Below are 16970 nucleotides of genomic sequence, written 5' to 3'. Positions count from 1 at the left end.
ACGTCTCCAACAGCATGAACACCCAGGGATAATGGCATCACCCACTCTTTCCTTGGAAATGCCAGACTACCACAGGATTTCCCAGATGGTGAGCCCCTGGAGGCTAAAGGCTGTCTGGCTGTCGTATCCCAGTTTCCGAGTATGCAAACAACATCTACCAAATGCATGGACAGGTACACTAGTGATGAGGGAGAGAGCGATTTCCATGAGTCCTGTCCCAATTCCGTGTATCGCAGAATCACCTGGGAGGGGAGGGGCGCTGAAATCGTTTTCAATCCAGTCATCTCTTTACTGCAACGTCTCCACTAAAGTTATTCCCTCTGCGTCAGACCCAAAGAGGCTCTCTCTTCTGTGATTCTAATGCCACACGGGGAAAGCAATCACTTTAGAAAGTCAGATGAATGCTACTTTTTCATTATCTTAACAGATGGATAAAAAGACTTGCTTCCTTTGGGTTTTGTTTTTTACTTGCAGGAATTTGGGTGGTAAATAGGAATGAAGCTGAATTGAGAGAAACTGGTAAGTTGTTTGTAGTTAAGTGGAGGAGAACAGATTAATAGATTCCACACACACAGAGGATCCAAATCAGAACGTACAAACACAGATTTCTTGAAGGACTAGTGTCCAATCACAGAAAATACTTAGATTTAGAGACTGTAGTCTGTGACCGCCCCTCAAGTATCCAACTCTGTGTTCAGAACACGTGTTTTGAATCTATTCCAGACCTCTTTCATTTCTGTGGCTAGAGACACTTGTTCCTGGTTCCAAGATGTGACACTTGGAAATTTTTGTTTGTTTTAATGTGTTTATTTCATTTATTTTTGAGAGAGAGAGAGCGCGAGAGGGCACATGAGTGGGGGGAGCGCAGAGAGGGGGACAGAGGATCTGAAGCAGGCTCTATGCTGACAGCAGACAGCCCGACATGGGGCTCGAACTCATGAACTGTGAGATCATGATCTGATGATCTGAGTCAAAGTCAAACAAACACTTAACCTACTCAGCCACCCAGGCACCCTTGAAAATTGATGAATTGTTTTGTTTTGATTGTGCCTCCCCAGCTTGCTCTCTTTCTCTCTCTCTCTTTCTCTTTACTCTTTCTCTCTCAGGCAAATTCTCTCTGCCAATGAAAGCTCCAGACCAGTGAGAAACAGGCACAAATGGACTAAAGATGACATTTTCACGTGCTCGGTTAGCAAAGTTTTCTTCAGGCATTCTGTTATCAGCTTTCCTAAAAATACGTTCTGTGCAAAGTTCAAAGTGGGCAAGCCCGATCCGAACTGGAAGGTTTTAGAACTAGCCGAACTGATCAAATAAAGATTTCAGGGGGAAGTGGTGCTGGCCAATGACACTGCTCCACTGCTGGCTACAGAATGCACTCACTGTGGTCTGCAGGCTTTAAGTAGGTGACCCGGCAGGGCACGATTAGTCTTCTGAAACCACAAGACACAAGAGTGTGTGCCACAAGTCACCCCACAGTCTCAGCGCACCCTGCCATCTCTTCTGATGGGCATTTGGATCCCCTGGTCCAGCTGCACCTGCGGCCAGCCAGGACCCCACTCTCAGCATGGGTCAGCCCACATCCGACCAGAAAATACCTGAAGCAGGACACACAATACAAACCACAAGAGATACAGTAAAAAGTTCTATCTGCCTTCTGAGACCCTGGCAGCTCCTTCCGCAACTCATGGGAAGCTATTACCAGTTTGAAGCCTATCAAAGAAAACACGGGAAACGTAATCAATGTCAGAGGCTTTCGACCCTCCCAGGCATGAGGTTACCCTGTCCGTATTTCTTTCCAAGATGTGTAAAAAGCAGCTTCCTGAACCCACCCCTCCAATTCTCAAGAACATTCTGAAGGAATGTAGGGGATGATACTACAGACATACAAATCTAAGCTCTCCTCGAACTTACTCCACGAGAAGCCAGCTCCGGGCAGAGGTAGGAGCTGATGAGGACACATATGCCTGCAAATCTGTTATCTTAGCAAAAGCCTTCCTGGGAATCTGGATGTCAAGCCAGTGCTGAGAATCTCTGCTTTATGGGACCCTCCCCTCCCAAATTCCTTCTCTCCCCTTGTTCTAACCACTTGATCTGAGTATTACAAACTATGCCTGAAGCTTTAATCCTTGGCTTGGCATGTCCCTTCGAAACCAGACGATCATCCTCTGAAGACACAGTGAGATTAAGTACCCCTTGGTACCAGCCTTGGAGGGATAAAGCCTTGATGTTGCATTCTCCACCAAGAAAGGCTTCTCAAACCCTGGGCCCAGGGGATTTGGGCCTTGGCCTGTAGTTTGTCAAACTCTGCTCTAAAAGGCAAGGCAGATATTAATTTCTAAACAATTTTAACTCCTTTGCTAAGTACTATGAAGCGAATGCCAAGGGAGAAAAGAGGAGAGACTTTACAGAGAGGAGGGCCTGCTGAGTTCCTCTAAAGCTATGATTTTATAACTGCAAATGGCTCCTTTTTAGCTATTAGTGGGAGCAATGGTCTCTTGTGAACATCCTTGGGTGAACCATGGTGAATGTTGCAACCTGTCGCTGCAAATCATTAGAAGCAGTCAGAAGGAAAAATCAGGTTAGTATCTGATTTATTATGGCAGACACTTCATTTACCTCAATAATAGTTTCAGGAACATCTAGGCTGCATAAGTTTTTATTAGGTATGATCTGTTCTTGATAAAAACTTAAAAGCTGCAAACATTAGGGCACAGGGAACAAGTGATACATGAATTTGGGTTTACCCTACATCTTGTGCCCTACATGTACAAGCTTTTCTCCTGAGCCACTTAAGTTTTTAAAAACACGTGTTTGTATTCCTAGAAATCTAGCTATGGATCTGGGAGGTCTTGACATTATAGAACATCTCCACCTCTATTCCTCCCCACACCCCACCACAATTTTATCTTTTATTTTTATTTTGGGAGAGAGAGAGACAGAGAACACACACATGCATGCAAGAGGGGGAGGGGCAAAGGGAGGGAGGGAGGGAGGAGAGAGAGAGAGAGAGAGAGAGAGAGAGAGAGAGAGAGAGAGAGAGAGAATCTTAAGCAGTCTCCAAGTTCAGTGCAGAGTCCGACTCAGAGCTCGATCCCATGACCACACCACAATCTTATCAAGGTATTGTTTACACAGCATAAAATTCAAGCGATGGGAGGTTTGGGTAAATGTATAGAGTTGTGTATTCACCACCACAATCAAGTCAAAATACAACTGCACTGCCCCAGAAAGTTCCCTATTGCTCTAAGGCACTTACTGCAGCCCTGACTGAAAACCCTGTAAGGTAGTGTGTTTGTCTGCAAGGACAGCCAACTTTAGGCAGACGTAGAAGATTAAAATTCCTTAAAACTACAAGTCAGGGGCGCCTGGGTAGCTCAGTCAGTTAAATATCTGACTCCTGATTTCAGCTCAGGTCATGATCTCATGGTTCATGGGTTCAGGCCCTGCATCAGGCTCTGTGCTGATGGCGTGGAGCCTGCTTGGGATTCCTTCTCTTCCCTTCTCTGTCTGTCCCTCCCCCATTTATGCTCTCTCTCTCTCTCTCTCTCAAAATAAACATTTGGGGAAAAAAAACACCTACAAATCAAACCCTACTGAAATCATTGGGAAATGCCCATTTCAACAAATTTGAGAGTGAATCTATTCACGACTTGCACAAATTAATGTTCTGAAAGCAAAGCCACGTTGCAGTGACCTTTCCAGACTGTGAGCAAAGTATTCCATGGGAAGGATCAGCCACCCTGGGCATTTCCACTCTTCTTCTGTCCTCCCCTTGTTGCATTTTACAAACATGCGTATGCTTTAGCCACCATTAGCATGGAAAGTAGATATGCCTGACCCTGTCCCCCAGAAACTTCTGGCTCCTCCTGCCACCACCACCAGATCAAGGCCAGACTGCATGCTTGATCTTGCAGGCTCCCTCTCATTCCTCCCAAGCCACCTGCCACTCCTCAGGGATGCATGTTCCTGCAACATACATTTTGGCCAAAGGCCCTCCCATGCCATTTATGCCTCACGGTTTCCATATCTCTGCTTTGATCCACACTCTTCAGAATACGCCCCATGGACACCATTCCCATTTTCTTTAAGATCCAATCTTTTCCATGAAGCATTTCCAGGACCTGTTTTTGTTTTTGTTTTGTTTTTGGAGAGAGAGACAGACAGAAAGTAAGCAAGGGCAGGGGGGCAGAGAGAGAGACACAGAATCTGAAGCAGGCTCCAGGCTCTGAGCAGTCAGCATAGAGCCCGATGCGGGGCTCAAACTCATGAACTGCAAGATCATGACCTGAGCTGAAGTCACATGCCCAACTGAGGAGCCATCCAGGTGCCCCCATTTCCAGGACCTGTTGACAAACAAGCCTTTCTTCTGATGAACCCCCATAAGGATTTAATCTTTACCTGTTTGTCCCCAGACTATACTCAATTTATCTGTATTATTTTCGTTGAATATCACTTCTCCTGGATACGGTGATAACACCCACTTCTGTCCGTAGGCCTAACGCAGTGCCCTGGCACAAGGCAGGCTTCAGCAAAGACTCAGTGAGGTAACAGGAAGAAAGGAGGGAGGGAGTAAGGGAGGAGAGGAAGCCAAGGCCGGCAGGCTGATTTTCTTGGGCCTTCTGACTACCTGACATCACAGTATTTATTTCTGTAACCCTCCAAAATTCATATGTTAAATCCTAACTCCTCCTCACCCAGGGGATAGTGTTAGGGGGTGGGACGTGGGGGAGGTATTTAGGGCATAAAGATGGAGCCCTCAGCAGTGGGAGAGTGCCCTTGTAAAAGAGACATGAGGGGCACCTGGGTGGTTCAGCTGGCTGACTGTCTGACTTCGGCTCAGGTCATGATCTCAAGGTTCATGAGTCTGAGTCTTGCATCGGGCTCGCTGATGTCAGTACGGAGCCTGCTTCTTCTGATCCTCTGTCCCCCCCCTCACTTGTGCGTGCTCTCTTTCTCTCTCTAAAAAGAAAAAAAAGAGAGAGAGAGACACAGGAAAGCGCTTGTGGCCCCTCTCTCTGCCCTCCACCACATAAGGACACGGCAAGAACAGAGCTGTCTGCAAACCAGGAAATGGGTCTCACCAGGAACCAAGTCAGCTGCACTTCAATCTTGGATTTCCAGCCTCTGGAACTGGTGAAAAGTAAATGTCTGTTGTTTAAGCACCAAGTCTACGGTAATCTGTTATATTATTATCTTCCCTGACAACAGAGGAGAAGATCCTTCAAGGGAGATTCTCTCTGTACCTGATTCCATTTTGCAGGCTTCCTGGCACCTCACCACGTAAATACAGATCAGTAACCAGAAACATACTGATGTCACCCAAAGACCTGTCCACAGAGCCCGTGGTTCTGATCGAATACTAATTAAAACATAGGGGCAAACACACACACACACACACACACACACACACACACACACACACACACACACACGTGCACCCAGTATGCTGGAGCTGTGAGGCCTGGGAGAAGATTCCATGCCCCGACCTAGTCTTAAATGAGAGGCAGACGCGTCAGCTCCACTGCGCAGCCGTGTCCTGACTCAGTCCTTGCAATTTCACATCACGTTGCATGAATGCTGTAGGAACCGATGCAACTCACAGAAGCAGTTAGGTTTCCTTGCCCATTAAACACAATCTGAAGCCCCTCAATTTTTCAAAAAAGCGATGACCATAATAAAAATATTAACTGGGGACTGAGTAGCCCTTTACTCTTTCCAATGTGTTTGTATCTGTAGTTAAATGGCTTCTATGTATTTTACTTGGACGCACTTACACCCTGAGCAATCAAATGCTTTTGGGGCGGTGGGCCACAGCAAAACACACAAAAGGAACATTATAATGAACATAAAAACATCCTGATGAGGGAGAACGAAAAGGAGAAAGGCACAGGCATGGAAAAGTGCTCAAGCGAGCAGACCCTGGCAGGTATGGAAGTCTGACAGCTGTGCCTCAGACGGGCTCTTGTCAACCAGAGCAGGTGGCCGGAGGTGCTGGGGTACTGGGTAGGTGGGCACTTCTCGATTCTTCAGCACACACAACCCTAACCCTACCCTAACGTCCATTGGCAGAGGGCAAGCATAACTGAGAAAATCCAGTACTTCTGCCTGGCCTGTGAGGACACTGCAGCCCCAGAGCCTAAGTGACTTACTGATAACCTGAGCTAGGGTGTAGATATTCATCTGTGACTCCTAGTCTCTGTCTACAACATCATGTGAGACACTCCTCTGAAACCCCTATGTTCTTCTCTTCCTGACCAGTTTTATCTTCTTTGCAAAAACTCTGTAGAATGTTTCAGGTGGCAGTCTACAGCTCATAGTAAGGTCACAGACCCAGAGCCCCAGATGGTTATGCTTGTGACGTCACTAATGCAAAGGCTAGTACACAACTGCCAGGGGCCAGGAGCCAGCAGGATAGGAATGGACTGTGCAAAACCACCAGGCAGGGGCAATGGCATGATTATTAAATACTTATACACAGAAGAGGACAAAACTAAGCATAAACAACCCTAAATGTTTGAAAAGCACACAACGCACTTCAGGGATCTATCTGCAACCTAAATAACAATGATCATGAAGAGAGAGGTCCTACCGCCAACAGGAAAATGAACACAAGATATGAACAGTAATGAACCAAAGAAAAAATACAAATGGCTAGACAAGACACAAACTCAACTTCACTAGTTACTGGGCAAATGCAAGTTAAAAATGAAATTGCTCTTTCCCTGTCGAATCACAGAACTTTTAAAATGTCTGATGTGGGTGCCTGGGTGGCTTAGTCAGTTAAGCATTCAACTTCAGCTCAGGTCATGAACTCACGGTTCGTGGGTTCAAGGCCCATTTCGAGCTCTGCGCTGACAGCTCAGACCTTGGAGCCTGCTTCAGATTTTGTGTCTCCCCCTTTCTCTCTGCCCCTTCCCTGCTCACACTCTGCCTCTCTTTCTCTCAAAAATAAACATTACAATTTAAAAAAAAATTTATACTTGGGGCACTGGGTGGCTTGGTTGAGTGTCCAACTTCAGCTCAGCTCATGATCTCAGGGTTCGTGAGTTCGAGCCCCACATTGGGCTCGTTGCTGTCAGTGCAGAGCCTGCTTGAGATCCTCTGTCCTCCTCTCTCCCTGCCCCTCCTCTGTTCTCTCTCAAAAAATAAATAAGCATAAAAATAAATAAATGAATGAACAAATAAATGTCTGATGTGGCCAGAGTTTTGAGAAAGCAGGACTGCCCTAGGCTACTAGGTGGTAGGGCACAAACAGCACGCACTTTATGGAAGGCAATTTGCGTGTATTTCCCAAAAGCCTACCTAGCAATTCCATATCTAGAATTTGATCCTAGGGAAATCAGCATGCCAGAACATGAGTATTTCACAAGATGTTTGCTGCAGCCTCACCTATATAACCGTGAAAGTGTGGAAATAATCCTAAAAGTCTACAGGACCTCTACTGGACATTCGTATCTTACAATGCCACGCATCATACACAGAACTTCCTTATATATATTTTAAAGTTTTTCTTAAAAAAATTTTTTTAATGTTTATTCATTTTTGAGAGACAGAGATAGACAGCGCAAGTGGGGTGGGGCAGAGAGAGATGGAGACACGGAATCTGAAGCAGGCTCCAGGCTCTGAGCTGTTAGCACAGGGCCCGACACAGGGCTCGAACTCAGAGAGTGTGAGATTATGACCTGAGCTGAAGTCAGACACTCAACCGACTGAGCCACCCAGGTGCCCCTAAACTTTTTCTTTTTTAAATGTTTATCTATTTTAGAGAGAGAGAGAGCGCGCGCACACACACAGGGACACACGAGTTGGGGAGGGGCACAGAGGATCCAAAGAGGGCTCTGTGCTGACCAAAGAACTTCCTTATATTTTTACTTTTTTGTTTTAATGTTTATTTATATTTGAGAGAGACAGAGAGAATGCGAACAGGGGAGGGGCACAGAGAGAGGGAGAGAGAGAATCACAGGCAGGCTCTGTACCATCAGTGCAGAGCTTGATGTGGGGATCAAATCCATGAACCGTGAGATCGTGACCTGAACCGAAACCCAGAGTTGAACGCTTAACTGACTGAGCCACCCAGGCGCCCCTGGTCTCCCCATAATTTAAGAGAAAATCATTTGCTTCAGCTGTCTTTCTCTTACCACAATTGTATGTGACCCCAAATTCTCAAAATTCTATACATTGGATTGTCTAATTATTGTCACTCAGCTGAACCATATTTGGAAATGGGTTATTTACCCAATAGGCTTTAGATATATTAATTGTACATAAAAGCTTACCTTATATACTTTATTACTCTATAAAATGTCTAATATGTGAGTGTGCCTATGTTGTACACATATATACATATATGTGCATGCACGTGGATATAAATGTTAAAACACCTTCCTAGAGTTTCTAATTATTCCATCTTTAATGGCCTCTGAGTATGTTTAAGGGCCCACTGGCTAGACTTTGCAAGAGTCATTAAATAACAAATGTTATGCAAGTTATACCCCAAAGCACTTCATCTGTTAGCAGCTGACTTTATGAGGCATTAGCACAGGACACCGGACGGGTTTGACTGTCAAGGGCACTGCTATTCCATCAACAAAGCCTGCAGGCAGGAACCTCATTGGCAGACAGGAGCTCGTTTTATTTTAAATGGATCTCAAAGACATTAATGTGTGTGTGTGTGTGTGTGTGTGTGTGTGTGTGTGTGTGTGTGTGTGTGACTTATATTTATAGGTCTTCTTTCCCATGAATGTTGATGGCACTAAGACAATACAACCTGGGGGCTGGGTGTGTGACCTCAAGGGGGATTGCAGTGCCTGGCTTCTGTCCCTGCAAATGAAAAACTAGTATGGTCTCAAGGGACCTCAGAAATCAGTGATTCCAAATGCTTTATCCTTCCTTCCTTTTCTTTTTTTTTTTATAAGTATTTTAAAGCTTTCTCAGTCTTTTTTTTTCAATGTTTACATATTTGAGAGACAGAGTACAAGCGGGGGAGGGGCAGAGAGAGAGGGAGCCACAGAATCTGAAGCAGGCTCCAGGCCCCGAGCTGTCGGCATAGAGCCCGATGCGGGACTCAAACCCACGAAACGTGAGATCATGACCTGAGCCGAAGTCGGACGCTTAACCGACTGAGCCACTCATGCACCCCTTATTATAGTTAATTAAAAAAAAAATCCTAAGTCCACATGAAATTTAACTTGATAGATGACACAAAATAAGAATATACTTTTTTCCTAATCTATTTTTTTCAACAGCATATGAGACATGATTTTTTTTAATTTTTTTTAACGTTTTATTTATTTTTGAGACAGGGAGAGACAGAGCATGAACAGGGGAGGGTCAGAGAGAGGGCAACACAGAATCCGAAACAGGCTCCAGGCTCTGAGCCGTCAGCACAGAGCCCGACGCGGGGCTCGAACTCACGGACCGCGAGATCATGACTGGAGCTGAAGTCGGCTGCTTAACCGACTGAGCCACCCAGGCACCCCGTGACATGATTTTTTCTCTTCTGTTGTTTTTCATGCGTTATTAAATCTTCAATTAAAAAATAAGCTCATTTTTGGGCTACTGATTCTCTTGTATTAATTAACTTTTGTTTGTTCTTGAACCACTGCTGCACTACTTGAATTCTTGTTGCTTTATAATACATTTAAGTTCCTGTGAGGACTTGTCTTCTCCCTTATTACACTTTAAAAAATAATTTTTTGTTAAAGATTTTATTTATTTTTAATGTTTATTTATTTTTGAGAGAGACAGAGTGTGAGGAAGGGGAGGGGTGGAGAGACAGGGAGACACAGAATCTGAAGCAGCTCCAGGCCCTGAGCCGTCAGCACAGAGCCCGACGCGGGGCTCGAACTCACGAACTGCGATCATGACCTGAGCCGAAGTCAGATGCTTAACTGACTGAGCCACCCAGGCGCCCCAAACTCCTTATCGTATGGACAAAGAAACGGAGGGTCAGAAAGGCAGCCTGCAAGTTATACCCGCGCAGCTCAGGATACACGTCCCCAGTCTCTCAGCCTGGATAGGGATTCTTTGTACCACACGCCCCCTCGGGAGTCCACACTGCAATTCCTTCCCACTGCACTATAAGCATCCTGGATTTGAGACATGAAAGGTCAGAAGAGACTAGCTTTGGCAACGAGCACCGCCATCTCCTCTCCTGCTTCCTTGTAGGACCTTTCAACGTCAGAGGTGGCATGAATCCGCAGGAACCCAACAGATTAAAAACCAGCCATAGTGCACGCAAGGGCTGTGTGAATCCAGCACTTAAGCCCCAGTTTGCTTACTGTAAAGTGAACATGGTATGCAATGTGCTCAGGCCCAAGATGTGTGTGTGTGTGTGTGTGTGTATGAAAATGCTTGTGAACTTTAAGAATTAACACAAGAGATTCTGCAAATGTTTTTTTAAAGGCAAAAAACTAAGTAACTGTAGGATCTAGTCAGACCTCCAGCTCTGTCTAGAAGCTGCCCAGAAAGGACCTAATTATCTAAGGAAAAGCCAGCTAGAAAACCCAAGTGTCCACTAACCAGGGAAAGATGGGTTGATCCAGTGGACACAAAATAGCAGCCCTGGTTTCTACCACCTTGACCTTCTTTAATTTTAATGCACGTAAGAGGCAAAGAATTAAAGGCCGTGAAAGTAAAGCAAACGCATTCTAAAAACCACATAACATATCAGCTTCCCAACACACCACTGAAATTCAAAGGTGGATTTGGGGGAAGCGGCCAGTCCATGTTAAACAGGGGGCAGTTAGCACAGGCTTCCCAGGGCCATGTCACTCCAGCTGGGCAAGAGATGCCTCGTACAACCTGTATGGTTAACACCAACATACATGTGTGTTCCGTTCGTGCATCTATAAGGATACCCTGCAAATTTTTAAGGGGTGTGTGTCAGCTTGAGTGTGTATGTATGTGAGAGAGAAAAGGAAACCATATTTCTTCCACCATGCATGACAAAAAGCAAATGTGGAGATGTACCTCCTACTACTGTCCGTGGAATACTTTTCTGCAAAATAATAATGAAAAATATTTATAGAATACCCCTCAAAGATTCTGCTTCGCAAGGGAAATATGCCAGCCCTTCATCTGACCTGCACCCAATTTGCAGATATTTTACGTGACATGTTTCATTCATTCATTCTGTAAGTCTTCAGTGTGGAAGGCGGCAGGCCATTTTATAGGTTTCTGGAAACCTTTCTTCAAACTCCTTTTCCTTTTTACTTCTCAATAGCATGGCCACTACATATGCATTTTAAAAGAATGCCTGCCCATGGGAGTCAGTAAATGCAGACTCAAACAGTGTATGCATGTGTGAGCATACGCACACACACGTACATGCAGCAATTTCTCTGAAAACGGCATCCTCCCTCCAGACACAAAAGCATCTGCTAATAGCAAAGGCATTTCACAAATCTTTCTTTTACAATATAGAAGGTAAAGACTCAGAGCACACGTACAGTAAAACCTGTGAAGAAACGGCATGCCTCTAAGCTATCACAATCACAGTGGGGAGCAAAACCTAAGACCTGCACAGTACTCAGAACCACACTGATTCCATTTTATACATTTAGGCGTTTTTCACTGCAATTAGCAGTCTACGTGTGAATCTAGCCACAGAGTGTTGTTCCATACCTAAACGTGCACACCTGATTTTGCTGCCCGCCCCCCCATTTCCATGTGGCCGACTCACCATTTCCTTTCAATATCCGCAGTCAGTGCCTCGGTCATGAAAATGCTAATTTCCTACTGGCACAGAAAAAGCAAAGGCGAGACGCTGTTCACACCATGCCGGCCTTCCGCCGATCTCACGCAGAGCGATGCTCCCACATCCCAGGCTACCGGTCCCACCAGCACCATGGCTCGCAGCCCAGAATGCGGTACGGAAAGCCACTGCCTTCTCATTTCAGAGCACGTTTAGCCAACTGCCAAACCGAAAGCTGCGAAGTCTGCATGGATCCAGAAGCACAGAAGCGGCACAGGCGCGTGTCTGCACACGTACGTGCGTGCGTGAGTGCAGAGCTGGAATCTGCACCCCAACCTGCATCATTTTTCATTTCCAGGCAGCACAATAAACAAGGAAAACATTTACAGACCTCCCCGGATCTCACCCACTGTGCTGCCTGAGCTGACAACCTGCTCGTAAAGACAGGAGAACAAAAGAGACACTCGTCGCTACACATGGAAGCAGCAGAGGCATGAGGCGACGGGTCCCATCCCGGGCGAGCTGCCTAAGAACAAATCCGGGAGTCTCTTACCGGCTCCCCGCTGGCTGCCTCCGGTGGTGGAGCAGCGGGAACACGGCGGGGTGCTCCCTCCAGGGACGGGGCAGCCTCACCCTGCCGCAGCCCCTGGGTCTAGCTGCCTCCGGCACAGAGGAGCCTCAAAGCCATGCTCACAGCAGCTGGCCTGTCTGTGCCTGCTGCCTCGTGATGGACAAGTTCACGCAGGCTCTGTCAACTCTAACCTCCCTGACTCAAGGCTCCCTTGTATTTCATGTTACTTCATCAACAACTGCTGACCTCAGGGGGAACATTCCCAAGGCTTCTATGCTTAGAACCCCCACCCCCAAAGACTTGCCCTTTTAAAGCTACCAAAAGCCTCGGGTGTCTTCCTCCTTACCGTTTAAAAGGAGGAAACACAGGAAAGCCTAGTGAATGTATTTTATGGAGCTTTGTCTATTTAACTATGCTAATCACATAGCATGTGCGATACACTGTTCGACCCTAAAACCATAATAAAATCAGACAGAACAATGAAAGAAAAAACCCACTGAAAAGCCTATTTTATATCTATCTGCATTCTCTTTACTCTTGGGTTTATTACACACTCATTAGGAACATAATCTACCAAACAACTGATAAAGTATTTCCGGAAGTTTTACTGTGTGCAAAGCCTTCAGTGAAGAAGACAAAGAAGTCACAGCCTGACTGTGACTTGGCTGACCGTGACTTACCAGTTCATCAGTTCACAATGATCCATATTTAAAGTCCCTGCCCTCCACCTCCCTTCCTAAAGCAGCCCAAGACCTCAATGCTGCCCCAGTACAGGAAGCATGCTCCCACCCACCACTGGCCCTAACAGCGCCCTCCCATCTGGACAGTCCCAGCCCTCCCGAGTCTTGTGCTTACCTAACTTCAAGATAGGTTTTCTCTTTTCAACCTGCTTCTATCAGCCTCTTCTAAATTCATGGCAGTTAGTTCTGAGTCTTGCTCATTTAACCGAGTCACACATACTACTCTGCAGTACCTTCCATGTTACTGCTATATCCGTAAGAGTGACTTTTTCCTTTTATCCACACCTACTTATCTTCAGCACTGTGCTGATGCATTAATGTTATATCTAGGAAGCATTTAAATAAGTCTCCGAGGAAGGCTGCTGTAGGCCAGGGACATGAAGTCATTAACTGAGGTGGCCTGATGTAATGAGAATGAGAATTTAAACCTGTGTCTTCAACCCCAAAGCTTACCTTCTTTCTAGACTTCTCATGTCCACTGGTTATTTACCAAGTACATGGTCTTGTTTCTAAGACAAGGCAAAATTGGCCCCAGGCCACACCCTTAACACAGTGCACAGGGCACACCCACCCACGTAATACACGTCCAGTAAGATGGTGGCTGATTAGATATTTCACCCCACTCACTGTTCAAAAGGTATGTTCCTAATATTTACAAACTGAGTAACTCAAAATGCATTATACGAATACCATTTTGGGGGTGCCGGGGTGGCTCAGTCAGATAAGTGGTGGACTTCGGCTCAGTTCATGATCTCATGGTTTGTGACCTTGAGCACCGCATCGGGCACTGTGCTGACAGCTCTGAGCCTGGAGCCTGCTTCAGATTCTGTGTCTCCCTCTCTCTCTGCTCCTCCCCCACTCATGCTCTCTCTTTCTCTTTCTCTCAAAAATAAACATTCAAACAAAAAGAAGAGCATTTTAGGGGGCGCTTGACTGGCTCAGTCAGGGGAACATTGTGACTCCTGACCTCAGGATTGTGAGTTTGAGCTCCATGTTGGGGCAGAGATCACTTACAATTAAAATCTTTTGTTTTCAATGTTTTATTTATTTTTGAGAAAGCATGCATGAGCAGGGGAGGGGCAGAGAGAGAGGGGGACAGAGGATCCGCAGCAGGCTCTGCGCTGATAGCAGTGAGTCCCGTGCGGGGCTCGAACTCAGGAACTGTGAGATCATGACCTGAGCCAAAGTCGGACACTCAACCGACTGAGCTACCTAGGCACCCCTCAAAAATAAAATCTTAAACAAGAATAAAATTTTACATAAACACTTCATTTTAGAATGGTTTTAGGGGTACCTGGGTGGCTCAGTAGGTTAAGCAGCCGACTTTGGCTCAGGTCACGATTTCACAGTTTGTGGGTTTGGGCCCCACATTGGGCTCTGTGCTGACAACTGGGAGCCTGGAGCCTGGTTCAGATTCTGTGTCTCCTGTCTCTACCTCTTCCTGGCTCACACTCTGTTTCTCTTTCTCAAAAATAAGCACACATTAAAAAAAATTTAGAATGGTTTTAGACTTACAGAAAAAATATGACAATAAAAGAGTTCCAATACACCCAACACCCAGTGTCCCCTACAATTAACAACTTACATTAATGTGCTACATTTGTTATAATTAATGAGCCAGTCTGAGGACATTAATATTAACTGCAGCCCACACTCGATTTAGATTTTTTTTAATTGTGGTTGCTGTTTTTAAATGTTTATTTACTTTCGAGAGAGAGAGGGAGAGTTCATGCGTGAGCAGGGGAGGGAGAAGGGCAGAGAAAGAGAGACAGAAAGAATGAGGGAGGGACAAAGGGAGAGGGAGAGAGAGAGAGAATCCCAAGCAGGCTCCACACTGTCAGCACAGAGCCCGATGTGGGGCTCAAACCCAAGAACCATGAGATCATGACCTGAGTGGAAGTTGGACGTTTAACCGACTGAGCCACCAAGGCGCCCCCAAATTTTTTTTTAACTTAATGTCCTTTTTCTGTTCCAGGACCCTACCCAGAGTACCACATTACATTTAGTTGTGTCTCCCCAGTTTCTCCTAAGGAACAACTTCTCAGAATTTCCTTGTTCTTGACGCCCTTAACAATTTTGAGGAATATCGCTCAGGCATTTTATAGAACATCTCCCAACAAGGATCCGTCTGATGGTTTTGTCACGATTACGCTGCAGTTATAGGATTTGGGGTAAGATCACGAAGGTAAAGTGCCATTCTCATTACATGACATCGAGGGTCATGCTGTCAACACAACTTATCTCTGTGTATCACCTGGCAGGGGCTAGCATATGTCCTTCTCTCCCTCCACCTTTCCATCCTGTCCTCTCTACACAGTGCATATTTAAGGAGCCGGGAGTTATGTGCCACCTTCTTGAGGGCAGACAAACTACACATATTATCTGGAACTTTTCTGCACAGACTTGCCTTTTCTCTCCCCCATTTATTCCATCATTTGTGTATATCACTATGGACACAAGAATATTTATTTTATACACTAGGTTATAATCCAACATTATTTTCTCGTTTTAACTATTCCAGCTCTGGTCATAGGAAGCTCTTTAAGATGGCTCCCGTGTCCTTTTGACATGTGCCTACTGTCATTGGGCTTATTTAGTTCAGTGCTTTCTTACTTTTTCGGCACTATAAGACATTCCAGGCTCATTTTGCATATTCCCTGGCCCAGCCCTAAACCCAACCATTCTCCCAAGGAGCACCAGTCGCTTTGATTCCAGAAGGTTATTGGAGATCAAGATCTGAACGCTAGTTGTGCTTGCGGAATTTTTAAAGAACGCACTCAATGAATTATTTCCAAAGAGAAAGCACTTTTATAATACTAAGGTTTATAATTTGGGTTTTCATATATCCAAGTCAACTATGTTTACTAGAGCAAGGCATAATTATTACAGTGTCTGGGACACTCATTGCTTGTGCTATGTTAACAGTAGCAAGACTTTATGTTATCGATGTTGCTGAAATGTCGATACTATCCAAAGCAATCTACACATTCAATGCAATCCCTATCAAAATACCACCAGCATTTTTCACAGAGCTAGAACAAAGAATTCTAAAATTTGTATGGAGCCAGAAAAGATCCTGAATAGCCAAAATAATGATGAAAAAGAGACCCAAAGCTGGAGGCATCACAATTCCAGACTTTAAGCTATATTACAAAGCTGTAATCATCAAGACAGTATGGTACTGGCACAAAAACAGACACAGAGATCACAGGAACAGAATAGAGAATCCAGAAATGGACCCACAAATGTGTGGCCAACTAATCTTTGACAAAGCAGGAAGGAATATCCAATGGAATAAAGACAGTCTCTTCAGCAAGTGGTGCTGGGAACACTGGACAGTGACATGCAGAAGAATGAACCTGGACCACTTTCTTACAGCATACACAAAAATAAACTCAAAATGGATGAAAGACCTAAATGTAAGACAAGAAACCACCAAAATCCTAGAGACAAAAACAGGCAGCAACCTCTTTGACCTCGGCTGCAGCAACTTTTTACTAGACATGGCTCCAGAAGGAAGGGGAAAAAAAGCAAAAATGAACTACTGGGACCTCATCAAGATAAAAAGCTTCTGCACAGCGAAGGAAACAACCAACAAAACTAAAAGGCAACCAACGGAATGGGAGAAGATAATATATCAGATAAAGGGTTAGCATCCACAATCTAGAAAGAACTTACCAAACTCAACACCCAAGAAACAAATAATCCGGTGAAGAAATGGGCAGAAGACATGAATAGATACCTTTTCCAAAGAAGACATCCAGATGGCAAAGAGACATGTGAAAAGATGTTCAACATCATTCATCATCAGGAAAATACAAATCCAAACCACACTGAGATACCACCTCACACCCATCAGAATGACTAAAATTAATAACTCAAGAAACAACAGAAGTTGGCAAGGATGCAGAGAAAGGGGAACCCTTTTGCACTGCTGGTGGGAATGCAAACTGGTGCAGTCACT

This window comes from Neofelis nebulosa (assembly GCF_028018385.1).
Source record: "Neofelis nebulosa isolate mNeoNeb1 chromosome Y unlocalized genomic scaffold, mNeoNeb1.pri SUPER_Y_unloc_1, whole genome shotgun sequence".
In the NCBI taxonomy this organism is placed as follows: Eukaryota; Metazoa; Chordata; class Mammalia; order Carnivora; family Felidae; genus Neofelis; species Neofelis nebulosa.
Note: the sequence above shows the minus strand (reverse complement) of the source record.